Source organism: Dendropsophus ebraccatus, unplaced genomic scaffold, assembly GCF_027789765.1.
Source record: "Dendropsophus ebraccatus isolate aDenEbr1 unplaced genomic scaffold, aDenEbr1.pat pat_scaffold_1012_ctg1, whole genome shotgun sequence".
NCBI classification, from domain to species: Eukaryota; Metazoa; Chordata; class Amphibia; order Anura; family Hylidae; genus Dendropsophus; species Dendropsophus ebraccatus.
This window is the reverse complement of record NW_027208428.1, coordinates 12328-30472: the sequence shown is the minus strand read 5'-3', so window position 1 is coordinate 30472 and position 18145 is coordinate 12328. Positions and strand designations below refer to the sequence as shown.

General features: G+C 53.1%; 1 pseudogene; it reads right to left on the bottom strand.

The window, feature by feature from the left end:
- Positions 1-11106, bottom strand: part of LOC138774672 (secretory carrier-associated membrane protein 3-like) — a 41126-nt pseudogene extending 30020 nt beyond the window's left edge.
- Between the last annotated feature and the right edge of the window lie 7039 nt (positions 11107-18145).

Sequence of the window (18145 nt, the reverse complement as noted above, 5' to 3'; positions counted from 1 at the left end):
ATCATCCTCTACACCCATCACTACTACCACCATCATCCTCTACACCCATCACTACTACCACCATCATCCTCTCTACACCCATCACTACTACCACCATCATCCTCTACACCCATCACTACTACCACCATCATCCTCTACACCCATCACTACTACCACCATCATCCCCTACACCCATCACTACTACCACCATCATCCTCTCTACACCCATCACTACTACCACCATCATCCTCTACACCCATCACTACTACCACCATCATCCTCTACACCCATCACTACTACTACTACCACCATCATCTCTCTACACCCATCACTACTACCACCACCATCATCCTCTACACCCATCACTACTACCACCATCATCCTCTACACCCATCACTACTACCACTATCATCCCCTACACCCATCACTACTACCACCATCATCCTCTCTACACCCATCACTACTACCACCACCATCATCCTCTACACCCATCACTACTACCACCATCATCCTCTACACCCATCACTACTACCACCATCATCCTCTACACCCATCACTACTACTACCACCATCATCTCTCTACACCCATCACTACTACCACCACCATCATCCTCTACACCCATCACTACTACCACCATCATCCTCTACACCCATCACTACTACCACTATCATCCCCTACACCCATCACTACTACCACCATCATCCCCTACACCCATCACTACTACCACCATCATCCTCTCTACACCCATCACTACTACCACCATCATCCTCTACACCCATCACTACTACCACCATCATCCTCTACACCCATCACTACTACTACTACCACCATCATCTCTCTACACCCATCACTACTACCACCACCATCATCCTCTACACCCATCACTACTACCACCATCATCCTCTACACCCATCACTACTACCACTATCATCCCCTACACCCATCACTACTACCACCATCATCCTCTCTACACCCATCACTACTACCACCATCATCCTCTACACCCATCACTACTACCACTATCATCCCCTACACCCATCACTACTACCACCATCATCTCTCTACACCCATCACTACTACCACCATCATCCTCTCTACACCCATCACTACTACCACCATCATCCTCTCTACACCCATCACTACTACCACCATCATCCTCTACACCCATCACTACTACCACCATCATCCTCTACACCCATCACTACCACCACCATCATCCTCTACACCCATCACTACTACCACTATCATCCCCTACACCCATCACTACTACCACCATCATCCTCTACACCCATCACTACTACCACCATCATCCTCTACACCCATCACTACCACCACCATCATCCTCTACACCCATCACTACTACCACTATCATCCCCTACACCCATCACTACTACCACTATCATCCCCTACACCCATCACTACTACCACCATCATCCTCTCTACACCCATCACTACTACCACCACCATCATCCTCTACACCCATCACTACTACCACCATCATCATCCTCTACACCCATCACTACTACCACCATCATCCTCTACACCCATCACTACTACCACCATCATCCTCTACACCCATCACTACTACTACTACCACCATCATCTCTCTACACCCATCACTACTACCACCACCATCATCCTCTACACCCATCACTACTACCACCATCATCCTCTCTACACCCATCACTACTACCACCATCATCCTCTCTACACCCATCACTACTACCACCATCATCCTCTCTACACCCATCACTACTACCACCATCATCCTCTCTACACCCATCACTACTACCACCATCATCCTCTACACCCATCACTACTACCACCACCATCATCCTCTACACCCATCACTACTACCACCATCACCCCCTACACCCATCACTACTACCACTATCATCCCCTACACCCATCACTACTACCACCATCATCCTCTATACACCCATCACTACTACCACCATCATCCTCTACACCCATCACTACTACCACCACCATCATCCCCTACACCCATCACTACTACCACCATCATCTCTCTACACCCATCACTACTACCACCATCATCCTCTACACCCATCACTACTACCACCACCATCATCCTCTACACCCATCACTACTACCACCATCATCCTCTCTACACCCATCACTACTACCACCATCATCCTCTACACCCATCACTACTACCACCATCATCCTCTACACCCATCACTACTACCACCATCATCCTCTCTACACCCATCACTACTACCACCATCATCCTCTATACACCCATCACTACTACCACCATCATCCTCTCTACACCCATCACTACTACCACCACCATCCCCTACACCCATCACTACTACTACCACCATCATCCTCTCTACACCCATCACTACTACCACCATCATCCTCTACACCCATCACTACTACCACCATCATCCCCTCTACACTCATCACTACTACCACCATCATCTCTCTACACCCATCACTACTACCACCATCATCCTCTACACCCATCACTACTACCACCATCATCCTCTCTACACCCATCACTACTACCACCATCATCCTCTACACCCATCACTACTACCACCATCATCTCTCTACACCCATCACTACTACCACCATCATCCTCTATACACCCATCACTACTACCACCATCATCCTCTCTACACCCATCACTACTACCACCATCATCCTCTCTACACCCATCACTACTACCACCATCATCCTCTACACCCATCACTACTACCACCATCATCCCCTCTACACCCATCACTACTACCACCATCATCTCTCTACACCCATCACTACCACCACCATCACCCCCTACACCCATCACTACTACCACTATCATCCCCTACACCCATCACTACTACCACCATCACCCCCTACACCCATCACTACTACCACCATCATCCTCTACACCCATCACTACTACCACCATCATCCTCTCTACACCCATCACTACTACCACCATCATCCTCTACACCCATCACTACTACCACCATCATCCTCTACACCCATCACTACTACCACCATCATCCTCCACACCCATCACTACTACCACCATCATCCTCTCTACACCCATCACTACTACCACCACCATCATCCTCTTCACCCATCACTACTACCACCATCATCCTCTCTACACCCATCACTACTACCACCATCATCCTCTACACCCATCACTACTACCACCATCATCCTCTCTACACCCATCACTACTACCACCATCATCCTCTACACCCATCACTACTACCACCATCATCTCTCTACACCCATCACTACTACCACCATCACCCCCTACACCCATCACTACTACCACTATCATCCCCTACACCCATCACTACTACCACCACCATCATCCTCTACACCCATCACTACTACCACCATCATCCTCTCTACACCCATCACTACTACCACCACTATCATCCTCTACACCCATCACTACTACCACCACCATCATCCTCTACACCCATCACTACTACCACCATCATCCTCTACACCCATCACTACTACCACCATCATCCTCTACACCCATCACTACTACCACCATCATCCTCTATACACCCATCACTACTACCACCACCATCATCCTCTACACCCATCACTACTACCACCATCATCCTCTCTACACCCATCACTACTACCACCATCATCCTCTCTACACCCATCACTACTACCACCATCATCCTCTACACCCATCACTACTACCACCATCATCCTCTATACACCCATCACTACTACCACCATCATCTCTCTACACCCATCACTACTACCACCATCATCTCTCTACACCCATCACTACTACCACCATCATCCTCTACACCCATCACTACTACCACCATCATCCTCTACACCCATCACTACTACCACCATCATCCTCTACACCCATCACTACTACCACCATCATCCTTTCCATCAGTCCTTTCTCTTTCACTGCAAGATGAAACACAAACACATATCAGATAAAGAGTTTATATACAGCAGATAGAAGCCCTGAGGAGCCACAGGAGCTTACAGTCTACAGGAACCAGGAGGAGCAGGATGAGCACTGCCGGAGCTCCTCTCTATATACATGAGCCCTGAGGAGCCACAGGAGCTTACAGTCTACAGGAACCAGGAGGAGCAGGATGAGCACTGCCGGAGCTCCTCTCTATATACATGAGCCCTGACCACAGGAGCTTACAGTCTACAGGAACCAGGAGGAGCAGGATGAGCACTGCCGGAGCTCCTCTCTATATACATGAGCCCTGACCACAGGAGCTTACAGTCTACAGGAACCAGGAGGAGCAGGATGAGCACTGCCGGAGCTCCTCTCTATATACATGAGCCCTGAGGAGCCACAGGAGCTTACAGTCTACAGGAACCAGGAGGAGCAGGATGAGCACTGCCGGAGCTCCTCTCTATATACATGAGCCCTGACCACAGGAGCTTACAGTCTACAGGAACCAGGAGGAGCAGGATGAGCACTGCCGGAGCTCCTCTCTATATACATGAGCCCTGAGGAGCCACAGGAGCTTACAGTCTACAGGAACCAGGAGGAGCAGGATGAGCACTGCCGGAGCTCCTCTCTATATACATGAGCCCTGACCACAGGAGCTTACAGTCTACAGGAACCAGGAGGAGCAGGATGAGCACTGCCGGAGCTCCTCTCTATATACATGAGCCCTGAGGAGCCACAGGAGCTTACAGTCTACAGGAACCAGGAGGAGCAGGATGAGCACTGCCGGAGCTCCTCTCTATATACATGAGCCCTGAGGAGCCACAGGAGCTTACAGTCTAAAGGAACCAGGAGGAGCAGGATGAGCACTGCCGGAGCTCCTCTCTATATACATGAGCCCTGACCACAGGAGCTTACAGTCTACAGGAACCAGGAGGAGCAGGATGAGCACTGCCGGAGCTCCTCTCTATATACATGAGCCCTGACCACAGGAGCTTACAGTCTACAGGAACCAGGAGGAGCAGGATGAGCACTGCCGGAGCTCCTCTCTATATACATGAGCCCTGAGGAGCCACAGGAGCTTACAGTCTACAGGAACCAGGAGGAGCAGGATGAGCACTGCCGGAGCTCCTCTCTATATACATGAGCCCTGACCACAGGAGCTTACAGTCTACAGGAACCAGGAGGAGCAGGATGAGCACTGCCGGAGCTCCTCTCTATATACATGAGCCCTGACCACAGGAGCTTACAGTCTACAGGAACCAGGAGGAGCAGGATGAGCACTGCCGGAGCTTCTATATACATGAGCCCTGACCACAGGAGCTTACAGTCTACAGGAACCAGGAGGAGCAGGATGAGCACTGCCGGAGCTCCTCTCTATATACATGAGCCCTGACCACAGGAGCTTACAGTCTACAGGAACCAGGAGGAGCAGGATGAGCACTGCCGGAGCTCCTCTCTATATACATGAGCCCTGAGGAGCCACAGGAGCTTACAGTCTACAGGAACCAGGAGGAGCAGGATGAGCACTGCCGGAGCTCCTCTCTATATACATGAGCCCTGAGGAGCCACAGGAGCTTACAGTCTAAAGGAACCAGGAGGAGCAGGATGAGCACTGCCGGAGCTCCTCTCTATATACATGAGCCCTGACCACAGGAGCTTACAGTCTACAGGAACCAGGAGGAGCAGGATGAGCACTGCCGGAGCTCCTCTCTATATACATGAGCCCTGACCACAGGAGCTTACAGTCTACAGGAACCAGGAGGAGCAGGATGAGCACTGCCGGAGCTCCTCTCTATATACATGAGCCCTGACCACAGGAGCTTACAGTCTACAGGAACCAGGAGGAGCAGGATGAGCACTGCCGGAGCTCCTCTCTATATACATGAGCCCTGAGGAGCCACAGGAGCTTACAGTCTACAGGAACCAGGAGGAGCAGGATGAGCACTGCCGGAGCTCCTCTCTATATACATGAGCCCTGACCACAGGAGCTTACAGTCTACAGGAACCAGGAGGAGCAGGATGAGCACTGCCGGAGCTTCTATATACATGAGCCCTGACCACAGGAGCTTACAGTCTACAGGAACCAGGAGGAGCAGGATGAGCACTGCCGGAGCTCCTCTCTATATACATGAGCCCTGAGGAGCCACAGGAGCTTACAGTCTACAGGAACCAGGAGGAGCAGGATGAGCACTGCCGGAGCTCCTCTCTATATACATGAGCCCTGAGGAGCCACAGGAGCTTACAGTCTACAGGAACCAGGAGGAGCAGGATGAGCACTGCCGGAGCTCCTCTCTATATACATGAGCCCTGACCACAGGAGCTTACAGTCTACAGGAACCAGGAGGAGCAGGATGAGCACTGCCGGAGCTCCTCTCTATATACATGAGCCCTGACCACAGGAGCTTACAGTCTACAGGAACCAGGAGGAGCAGGATGAGCACTGCCGGAGCTCCTCTCTATATACATGAGCCCTGAGGAGCCACAGGAGCTTACAGTCTACAGGAACCAGGAGGAGCAGGATGAGCACTGCCGGAGCTCTCTCTATATACATGAGCCCTGACCACAGGAGCTTACAGTCTACAGGAACCAGGAGGAGCAGGATGAGCACTGCCGGAGCTCCTCTCTATATACATGAGCCCTGAGGAGCCACAGGAGCTTACAGTCTACAGGAACCAGGAGGAGCAGGATGAGCACTGCCGGAGCTCCTCTCTATATACATGAGCCCTGACCACAGGAGCTTACAGTCTACAGGAACCAGGAGGAGCAGGATGAGCACTGCCGGAGCTCCTCTCTATATACATGAGCCCTGAGGAGCCACAGGAGCTTACAGTCTACAGGAACCAGGAGGAGCAGGATGAGCACTGCCGGAGCTCCTCTCTATATACATGAGCCCTGAGGAGCCACAGGAGCTTACAGTCTAAAGGAACCAGGAGGAGCAGGATGAGCACTGCCGGAGCTCCTCTCTATATACATGAGCCCTGACCACAGGAGCTTACAGTCTACAGGAACCAGGAGGAGCAGGATGAGCACTGCCGGAGCTCCTCTCTATATACATGAGCCCTGACCACAGGAGCTTACAGTCTACAGGAAACCAGGAGGAGCAGGATGAGCACTGCCGGAGCTCCTCTCTATATACATGAGCCCTGAGGAGCCACAGGAGCTTACAGTCTACAGGAACCAGGAGGAGCAGGATGAGCACTGCCGGAGCTCCTCTCTATATACATGAGCCCTGACCACAGGAGCTTACAGTCTACAGGAACCAGGAGGAGCAGGATGAGCACTGCCGGAGCTCCTCTCTATATACATGAGCCCTGACCACAGGAGCTTACAGTCTACAGGAACCAGGAGGAGCAGGATGAGCACTGCCGGAGCTTCTATATACATGAGCCCTGACCACAGGAGCTTACAGTCTACAGGAACCAGGAGGAGCAGGATGAGCACTGCCGGAGCTCCTCTCTATATACATGAGCCCTGACCACAGGAGCTTACAGTCTACAGGAACCAGGAGGAGCAGGATGAGCACTGCCGGAGCTCCTCTCTATATACATGAGCCCTGAGGAGCCACAGGAGCTTACAGTCTACAGGAACCAGGAGGAGCAGGATGAGCACTGCCGGAGCTCCTCTCTATATACATGAGCCCTGAGGAGCCACAGGAGCTTACAGTCTAAAGGAACCAGGAGGAGCAGGATGAGCACTGCCGGAGCTCCTCTCTATATACATGAGCCCTGACCACAGGAGCTTACAGTCTACAGGAACCAGGAGGAGCAGGATGAGCACTGCCGGAGCTCCTCTCTATATACATGAGCCCTGACCACAGGAGCTTACAGTCTACAGGAACCAGGAGGAGCAGGATGAGCACTGCCGGAGCTCCTCTCTATATACATGAGCCCTGACCACAGGAGCTTACAGTCTACAGGAACCAGGAGGAGCAGGATGAGCACTGCCGGAGCTCCTCTCTATATACATGAGCCCTGAGGAGCCACAGGAGCTTACAGTCTACAGGAACCAGGAGGAGCAGGATGAGCACTGCCGGAGCTCCTCTCTATATACATGAGCCCTGACCACAGGAGCTTACAGTCTACAGGAACCAGGAGGAGCAGGATGAGCACTGCCGGAGCTTCTATATACATGAGCCCTGACCACAGGAGCTTACAGTCTACAGGAACCAGGAGGAGCAGGATGAGCACTGCCGGAGCTCCTCTCTATATACATGAGCCCTGACCACAGGAGCTTACAGTCTACAGGAACCAGGAGGAGCAGGATGAGCACTGCCGGAGCTCCTCTCTATATACATGAGCCCTGACCACAGGAGCTTACAGTCTACAGGAACCAGGAGGAGCAGGATGAGCACTGCCGGAGCTCCTCTATATACATGAGCCCTGACCACAGGAGCTTACAGTCTACAGGAACCAGGAGGAGCAGGATGAGCACTGCCGGAGCTTCTATATACATGAGCCCTGACCACAGGAGCTTACAGTCTACAGGAACCAGGAGGAGCAGGATGAGCACTGCCGGAGCTCCTCTCTATATACATGAGCCCTGACCACAGGAGCTTACAGTCTACAGGAACCAGGAGGAGCAGGATGAGCACTGCCGGAGCTCCTCTCTATATACATGAGCCCTGAGGAGCCACAGGAGCTTACAGTCTACAGGAACCAGGAGGAGCAGGATGAGCACTGCCGGAGCTCCTCTCTATATACATGAGCCCTGAGGAGCCACAGGAGCTTACAGTCTAAAGGAACCAGGAGGAGCAGGATGAGCACTGCCGGAGCTCCTCTCTATATACATGAGCCCTGACCACAGGAGCTTACAGTCTACAGGAACCAGGAGGAGCAGGATGAGCACTGCCGGAGCTCCTCTCTATATACATGAGCCCTGACCACAGGAGCTTACAGTCTACAGGAACCAGGAGGAGCAGGATGAGCACTGCCGGAGCTCCTCTCTATATACATGAGCCCTGACCACAGGAGCTTACAGTCTACAGGAACCAGGAGGAGCAGGATGAGCACTGCCGGAGCTCCTCTCTATATACATGAGCCCTGAGGAGCCACAGGAGCTTACAGTCTACAGGAACCAGGAGGAGCAGGATGAGCACTGCCGGAGCTCCTCTCTATATACATGAGCCCTGACCACAGGAGCTTACAGTCTACAGGAACCAGGAGGAGCAGGATGAGCACTGCCGGAGCTTCTATATACATGAGCCCTGACCACAGGAGCTTACAGTCTACAGGAACCAGGAGGAGCAGGATGAGCACTGCCGGAGCTCCTCTCTATATACATGAGCCCTGACCACAGGAGCTTACAGTCTACAGGAACCAGGAGGAGCAGGATGAGCACTGCCGGAGCTCCTCTCTATATACATGAGCCCTGACCACAGGAGCTTACAGTCTACAGGAACCAGGAGGAGCAGGATGAGCACTGCCGGAGCTCCTCTCTATATACATGAGCCCTGACCACAGGAGCTTACAGTCTACAGGAACCAGGAGGAGCAGGATGAGCACTGCGGAGCTTCTATATACATGAGCCCTGACCACAGGAGCTTACAGTCTACAGGAACCAGGAGGAGCAGGATGAGCACTGCCGGAGCTCCTCTCTATATACATGAGCCCTGACCACAGGAGCTTACAGTCTACAGGAACCAGGAGGAGCAGGATGAGCACTGCCGGAGCTCCTCTCTATATACATGAGCCCTGAGGAGCCACAGGAGCTTACAGTCTACAGGAACCAGGAGGAGCAGGATGAGCACTGCCGGAGCTCCTCTCTATATACATGAGCCCTGAGGAGCCACAGGAGCTTACAGTCTACAGGAACCAGGAGGAGCAGGATGAGCACTGCCGGAGCTCCTCTCTATATACATGAGCCCTGAGGAGTCACAGGAGCTTACAGTCTACAGGAACCAGGAGGAGCAGGATGAGCACTGCCGGAGCTCCTCTCTATATACATGAGCCCTGACCACAGGAGCTTACAGTCTACAGGAACCAGGAGGAGCAGGATGAGCACTGCCGGAGCTCCTCTCTATATACATGAGCCCTGACCACAGGAGCTTACAGTCTACAGGAACCAGGAGGAGCAGGATGAGCACTGCCGGAGCTCCTCTCTATATACATGAGCCCTGAGGAGCCACAGGAGCTTACAGTCTACAGGAACCAGGAGGAGCAGGATGAGCACTGCCGGAGCTCCTCTCTATATACATGAGCCCTGACCACAGGAGCTTACAGTCTACAGGAACCAGGAGGAGCAGGATGAGCACTGCCGGAGCTCCTCTCTATATACATGAGCCCTGACCACAGGAGCTTACAGTCTACAGGAACCAGGAGGAGCAGGATGAGCACTGCCGGAGCTCCTCTCTATATACATGAGCCCTGACCACAGGAGCTTACAGTCTACAGGAACCAGGAGGAGCAGGATGAGCACTGCCGGAGCTCCTCTCTATATACATGAGCCCTGACCACAGGAGCTTACAGTCTACAGGAACCAGGAGGAGCAGGATGAGCACTGCCGGAGCTCCTCTCTATATACATGAGCCCTGAGGAGCCACAGGAGCTTACAGTCTACAGGAACCAGGAGGAGCAGGATGAGCACTGCCAGAGCTCCTCTCTATATACATGAGCCCTGAGGAGCCACAGGAGCTTACAGTCTAAAGGAACCAGGAGGAGCAGGATGAGCACTGCCGGAGCTTCTATATACATGAGCCCTGACCACAGGAGCTTACAGTCTACAGGAACCAGGAGGAGCAGGATGAGCTCTCCACCACATAGGCCTCCACTGCCCCTCGGGTACCATGTGGTCCCTATCTGCCCTCCTCTGCTATGCATTATTGCCCCTGTAGTGTAGTAGGCAGGGTCACATGACAAGGCAGCGGGCCCCTGGCTGGAGTGGCCCCACTGCACTTTGGGCACTTTTCTTCAGGTCAGCCAGGAGATCAGTAATGGAGAAGTCCTCTGAGTCCGCCGGCTCCTGACGCACTATGGTTCGCAGTTCCCTGGAGAGGCGGACATTTCCTCCAGTTGCCTTCATCTGCTCCTGGTCACGGTTGTTCTGCCGGAGGAGACACAACAGGTGAGGATGTGACCAATGTCCCCTGTGGCCCTCGCCAGGGCCCCCGCCTACACTTACCCTGGACAGATGATATTTCTCTCGGAAGTGCTCCCTCATGAGAGCCCGCTCCGCCTTCTGCTGCGCATACAGCGAGTCCCGTCTCCTGCTCCAGACATAAGGGAAACCAGCTGTAGATTATCCCTGGACTAATATACACCTGAACGTACATTATACTGCATGAGTGCGAGAGCAGGTGACTGCGGGATGTGGTGGTGACTGCGGGATGTGGTGGCGACTGCGGGATGTGGTGGCGACTGCGGGATGTGGTGGTGACTGCGGGATGTGGTGGTGACTGCGGGATGTGGTGGTGGTGACTGCGGGATGTGGTGGTGGAGGTGAATGCGGGATGTGGTGGTGGAGGTGACTGCGGGATGTGGTGGAGATGACTGCGGGATGTGGTGGTGGAGGTGACTGCGGGATGTGGTGGTGGAGGTGACTGCAGGATGTGGTGGAGGTGACTGCGGGATGTGGTGGAGGTGACTGCGGGATGTGGTGGTGGAGGTGACTGCGGGATGTGGTGGAGGTGACTGCGGGACGAGGTGGTGGAGGTGACTGCGGGATGTGGTGGAGGTGACTGCGGGATGTGGTGGTGACTGCGGGATGTGGTGGTGACTGCGGGATGTGGTGGAGGTGACTGCGGGATGTGGTGGTGGAGGTGACTGCGGGATGTGATGGTGGAGGTGACTGCGGGATGTGGTGGAGGTGACTGCGGGACGAGGTGGTGGAGATGACTGCGGGATGTGGTGGTGGAGATGACTGCGGGATGTGGTGGTGGAGGTGACTGCGGGATGTGGTGGAGGTGACTGCGGGATGTGGTGGTGACTGCGGGATGTGGTGGAGGTGACTGCGGGATGTGGTGGTGACTGCGGGACGAGGTGGTGGAGGTGACTGCGGGATGTGGTGGAGGTGACTGCGGGATGTGGTGGTGACTGCGGGATGTGGTGGAGGTGACTGCGGGATGTGGTGGTGGAGGTGACTGCAGGATGTGGTGGAGGTGACTGCGGGATGTGGTGGTGGAGGTGACTGCAGGATGTGGTGGAGGTAACTGCGGGATGTGGTGGTGGAGGTAACTGCGGGATGTGGTGGTGGAGGTGACTGCGGGATGTGGTGGAGGTGACTGCGGGATGAGGTGGTGGAGGTGACTGCGGGATGAGGTGGTGGAGGTGACTGCGGGATGTGGTGGTGGAGGTGACTGCGGGATGTGGTGGTGGAGGTGACTGCGGGATGTGGTGGTGGAGGTGACTGCGGGATGTGGTGGAGGTGACTGCGGGATGTGGTGGTGGAGGTGACTGCAGGATGTGGTGGAGGTAACTGCGGGATGTGATGGTGGTGACTGCGGGATGTGGTAGTGGAAGTGACTGCGGGATGTGGTGGTGACTGCGGGATGTGGTGGAGGTGACTGCGGGATGTGGTGGTGGAGGTTACTGAGGGATGTGGTAGTGGAAGTGACTGCGGGATGTGGTGGTGGTGGTGACTGGGGGATGTGGTGGTGGAGGTGACTGCAGGATGTGGTGGTGGAGGTGACTGCGGGACGAGGTGGTGGTGGTGGTGACTGCGGGACGAGGTGGTGGAGATGACTGCAGGATGTGGTGGTGGAGATGACTGCGGGATGTGGTGGTGGAGGTGACTGCGGGATGTGGTGGTGGAGATGACTGCGGGATGTGGTGGTGGAGATGACTGCGGGATGAGGTGGTGGAGGTGCGATGCCCTGGCCCCTGGGGGCCACTTCCGCAGTGCTGGTGTTATGAGCGGGCAATGACCGGGGCAGCTGCAGGGGTATACTTGTCACGGTATAGGCCCGAGGGCGGCACAGCTGTAGGGCCGGTCCTGTGGAATCTGCGGGTGATGATGGGCATGCCAATTCTTCGCTGCACCTAGTCAGGGCACCAGTTAGTGGACACCAATGCCAGGGTTCAGTAACAGCGGTTTTTATTATATGAAAGGTAACTAGTAGCAACAGTTCTGTCCGGATGCAACCGGGTATATAGCAGGCTCGGACAAATAAGCAGGAGTGGTGCTGCATAGGCTGTGAGAATACGTGCCGGATGATGGGAGTAGGAGTATGAGAGGAATAGCGTTGCTGGGTGGATTAGCTTGAGAATAATACTTGCTGTGAATCCTTGCAGCGATGAGGAGAGATAACAGAATGACACCCAGATGAGAGAGAAGAATCCGGTCACTTGAGCAGGCAGATACAGCCGAAGACTTGAATACAGCAGAGCACTCGATCCACAACTCCTCTGAGGCAGGAGAGGGACGACACACATCCTCCTTGCTTGGAAGCAGGGGGAAGACTAACTTGTTAGGAGGAAGTGGGAGGTCACATGGTTGCTCCTGGCCAGAACTAGTCGGCCATTGGAGGAACCATGGTTACAGGTCACGTGATCAACAGCCCTTGCATACCACTGTACACTGTAATAATACACAGGAATACATGACAATACACATGAAATGCACATTACCAGAGAATACTAGGGGAAAACCAGCAGCAGTTTGCAGTGCAAACACTTACCAGAACAGGCATTGACACAGCAATAGAAATGGCCATAATAGGAGTAGTAGTCTGCATGTTCTGGGACACTGCATACCTCCCTAGCAAATTTGAGCCGACCTCGGCGAATCTAGAAGGCAGCAAACATGAATAGACTGGACAATCAAACAACAGGAATGAATGATGAGAGTGAGTGTGAGGAGTGTGTGTTGTTTCCCACGCCCAAGGCACAGGTGAGAAGAGAGAGAATGAGAAACCCTAGTGGCAGGACTTCACCTAGGGGTGCCTAACGTACTCTGGCGACCAGGTAGCTAGTGCGTGAACCATCTGACGTGTAAGCCAGGACAACTTAACTGCTGGCGGGTGGACCCTCCATATTCCAGCCAGTTAGACAGTAGGTTTTCTGTTAAATGTGTTACCCTACTGGAAAAGAGAACTGTGAAGACCTGTGTACTACCTTGGCGTGTCTGAGTAGTGTCTTGGATACCTGGAAGAGAAAAGAACAAAATAATAAAAGCAAACATACATGGGGAGCTCCCTTTCATACCACTCAATCACACACACAAGCACTCCACAGGCCAAAACACACGAAAGGTATCCAAGGTGCGATATGTATGGACCATGTGTGAAGGTTAGGTATGACTATGTGTGATAACTACGTGTTGGGACAAGACAGAGGTGAACAAATACTGGAACAAAAGGAAGGGAAACACAAGGGACAACAAATACTGCGAGGTCTTGAGGAGAACTGGCTCACATGACTCTGAATGAAACCGAGAGAATCTGAATGAAATCTGAGAAAAATCTGCATAGCAACTGGCTCAACTAAATCTTTCCAGCTATAGATATGATAATAATAGCACAATAATGAGACTGGATGAGAAAATACACTCCTACATAAACTGGACTTTCTCTGAGGTATATATATATACTGACTTCTCCTTACTCAGAGGAGGAGCTATCTGACTTAGACACTGGAAAAATATAGCTGTTTTACAAAAGAGGCGCTCTACTCTGAGGCAATCTAAATAACCTTGTGCTTACTCAGAGGAGGAAATACAAAGACTCCGATAACACCTAGAATACAATTAGTACAATAAGTGCAATAATGAAATAAGTGCAATAATACCCTGTGTGGAACACACAATCACAGGAAAGTGCATTAGGAAGGAATGGGTTAAGTGTCTCTCTGTTAGGTAGAGTCTCTTTTAGGCAATTAGACATCGTCCATGTAAAGGCTCTGGGACAGGCCACTAGAGAACTTGTTGTTATTGTAAGTGTCCATCAGCTCATGGCTGGTTAGTACAGGGAACTTGGTCAGGAGGACCAGGCACGAACCTTGAACGTTGCATACACTAGAATGGTGAAACAGTTAAGGACTCTGGTCTCTGTAGCGAAGTGGAGGAATTCCTCTGGTAGAGCGCTCAGACCGTCTCAGCGGAGGATCCTCTTCAACAGTGATTGGTGCAGGTACAGGTGGAAGATCACCCCCAGCATCTGGTTGTAGAGCTGGAGTTGTTGGAGGCACAATTGGAAGTGGAGGGGCCACTGGAATGTGTACAGGGACCGCTGGATAGCCTATGGCCATGAGGAACGGTTCAACTTGGAACATTTCTTCCAGAGAGAGAGGTTTAGCTGGAGCTGCTGGGGGAGCCGGAGGTGTGGATGCAGGTACCGGACACGGTGCTGTAAGGCCCTGTAGGTCCTCCTTAGTGCAACGTTTTATCCTATTCCGGTGCACCGTCTGCGGGCTAGCCCTGGTTTTTTTACTTCATACACATCAGTCTCTGGGTAAGGGATAGAAGAGATGACATAGGGCTCAGGCTCCCAAAGGCTTTCAAGTTTGTGAGAGCGATGATATTTCTTTAGCCAAACTTTATCTCCCACTTGTAGTGGTGTGGCATTCGCCCTTTGGTTGTAGGCATCCTCTTGGCGCTGCTGAGCTTCCCCCATCCTCCGGTCAACAATTTCCCGGGCATCCTGGATTCTCCTCTGATGCTCCCGAACCCAGTCAGTTTCAGGTAGGGGGTTGAAGGTGTCAGGAGCTTGGACTCCCAGAGCACGGTCCTGAGGAAGTTGGCCTTGGCGGCCGAACATCAGGTAGAACGGGGAGTAGCCAGTGGAACAATGAGTGGTATTGTTATAGATCTCCACTAGTTCATCCAACAAGTGGGGCCACTCTACTCTCTTCGTCACTGAAGCCGTTCGGAGCATGTTGATAAAGACCTGGTTAACTTTTTCACACAGACCATTCCCTTGAGGGTGATAGGCCGTGGTACGGAGCTTCTTACATTCATGGTAGGCACACAGCTCCTGGAAAAGTTGCGACTCGAAGGCCGGTCCCCGGTCCGTCAGCAGAGACTCTGGGCACCCATAGTGCTTTACATACTCCTTGTAAAAAGTAAGGGCGGTGGTCTTGGCGGTCAAGTCCCTGACAGGTACCACGACTACCCACTTGGAGTAATGGTCGACCATGGTGAGGGCGTAGGTATACCCGCATCTTGTAGGGGCCAGCTTCACATGGTCCAGGGCGACTAGCTGATTCGGCCGGTGGGAGGTGATTGGATGCAAAGGGGCCCTGACTTCTCTTCCCCCAGCTTTGGAGATATTACAGGCAGGGCACTCGGCACACCAGTTCTCGATGTCAGCCCTCATCCCGATCCAGTAGAACCGCTGTCGGATAGTGGCCTCCGTCTTGTGTACCCCGAAATGACCGGACCGGTCATGGTAGGCATCTAGCACCATCTTAGCGTCTCGTCGGGGAATGAGGATCTGGTGGCACCTCTCCCCGGAGACCGGGTCAAGAGAGTTCCGCAGGATCAGTCCCTTCTGTAGGAAGAGCCTCTTTCTTTGCCTCCAGAGTCGCCTTAGCTCGACATCAGGATAGGGCCTCTTTATCCGCATGGGGACCCGACCAGTAGAGAGGTAGTCATAGATCTCCCCCAGGATGCGGGACTCTTCCTGGATGGTCTGCCACCTGGCCAAGTCTTGCGGGGCCCTAGGTGGAGGCGAAGGCGTTTCAGGCCTAGCTGCATCAATAGCACTCTGGGTAGCGAACCTTTGGTAGAAGGGAGGCATTTCTACATCTTCCCAATCGCTGTCCTCTGGCGCCTCTTCGCCCTTGGGTAGTCGGGACAGGAGGTCTGCATTGACATTAGCCTTGCCACTGCGGTACTTAATTTCAAACTGGAAATTGGCCAGTCGAGAAGCCCACCGCTGTTCCAGGGCGCCCAGCCGAGCAGTGTTGAGATGCGCCAACGGGTTGTTATCCGTATAGATGGTAACAGGGGTGGCAGCCAGGTAGTCCTTGAACTTTTCGGTGACGGCCCACACTAGGGCTAGTAACTCCAACTTGAAGGAGCTATAATTGTTGTCGTTCTTCTCAGCGCCCCGAAGACTCCGGCTGGCATAAGCTACAACTCTCTCTTGGCCATCTTGAACCTGGGACAGCACAGCTCCCAGGCCTTGGAAGCTGGCGTCCGTGTAGAGCCGGAAAGGAAGGTTATAGTCCGGGTAGGCCAGGATAGGAGGCGTAGTCAACAGGCGTTTCAGGGTTTGAAAGGCAATCTCCTGCCGTTCGGACCACTCGACGGGGAGCCGTCGGTTGTAGCTTTCTCGAGGGCAACCCCGGAGTAACTCATTGAGGGGCTCGGCCACTTGGGCAAAGTGGGGAATGAAGCGGCGGTAATAGCCGGCAAATCCCAGAAAACTTCTCACCTCCTTGACTGTCTTAGGGGTATCCCAGTGTTCCACAGCCGAGATCTTCTCTGGATCGGGTTGTATCCCCTCAGCACTCACAACATGCCCCAGATAGTTCACTTGGGGTTTGAGAAGGTGGCACTTGGAAGGCTTGATTTTCAGGCCGTGATCGATTAGGACCTGGAACACTTCAGCCAGATGATGGACGTGATCTTCGTAGGTACGTGAATAGACAATCACATCATCTAGGTAGAGCAGGACACTCTGAAAGTTGAGATGGCCGAGACACCTTTCCATCAACCGCTGGAAGGTAGCGGGGGCGTTGCACAGACCGAAGGGCATGCTGGTGAATTCAAAGAGCCCCATGGGGGTGGTGAAGGCCGTCTTCTCACGGTCTTCGGGTGCCATGGGCACCTGCCAGTACCCACTGGTGAGGTCCAAGGTGGAGAAGTAGGCGGCTGACCCCAAAGCAGCAATAGACTCTTCGATCCGGGGCAAAGGATAGGCATCCTTGTGGGTGATTGTGTTTATCTTCCTATAATCCACGCAGAACCGGATGTTACCGTCTTTCTTTTTCACAAGGACAATAGGGGCAGCCCACGGACTCTGACTTTCTTGGATAACGTTAGAGTCTTTCATCTCCTTGAGCAGTTTCTTGACCTGCTGATAGTTGGCAGGGGGGATTGGCCGATGTTTCTCTTTGATAGGCAAATGGTCCCCAGTGTTGATCCGATGCTGGACCAGATTGGTCTTTCCGAAATCGAGAGAGTGTTTGCTGAAGGCCTCGTGATACCTTTTGGCCACCTTGAGGATGCCGTGGAGGTATTCAAGTGGGGTATTGGCATCGCCAATATGGAGCTCGTCCCACCAAGGGGCGAGAGCCCTGTTTGAGTCCCTTTGAGTGCCACGGATGGATCTCTGATAGGCAATGGTCTCCTCACAGACGATGTCC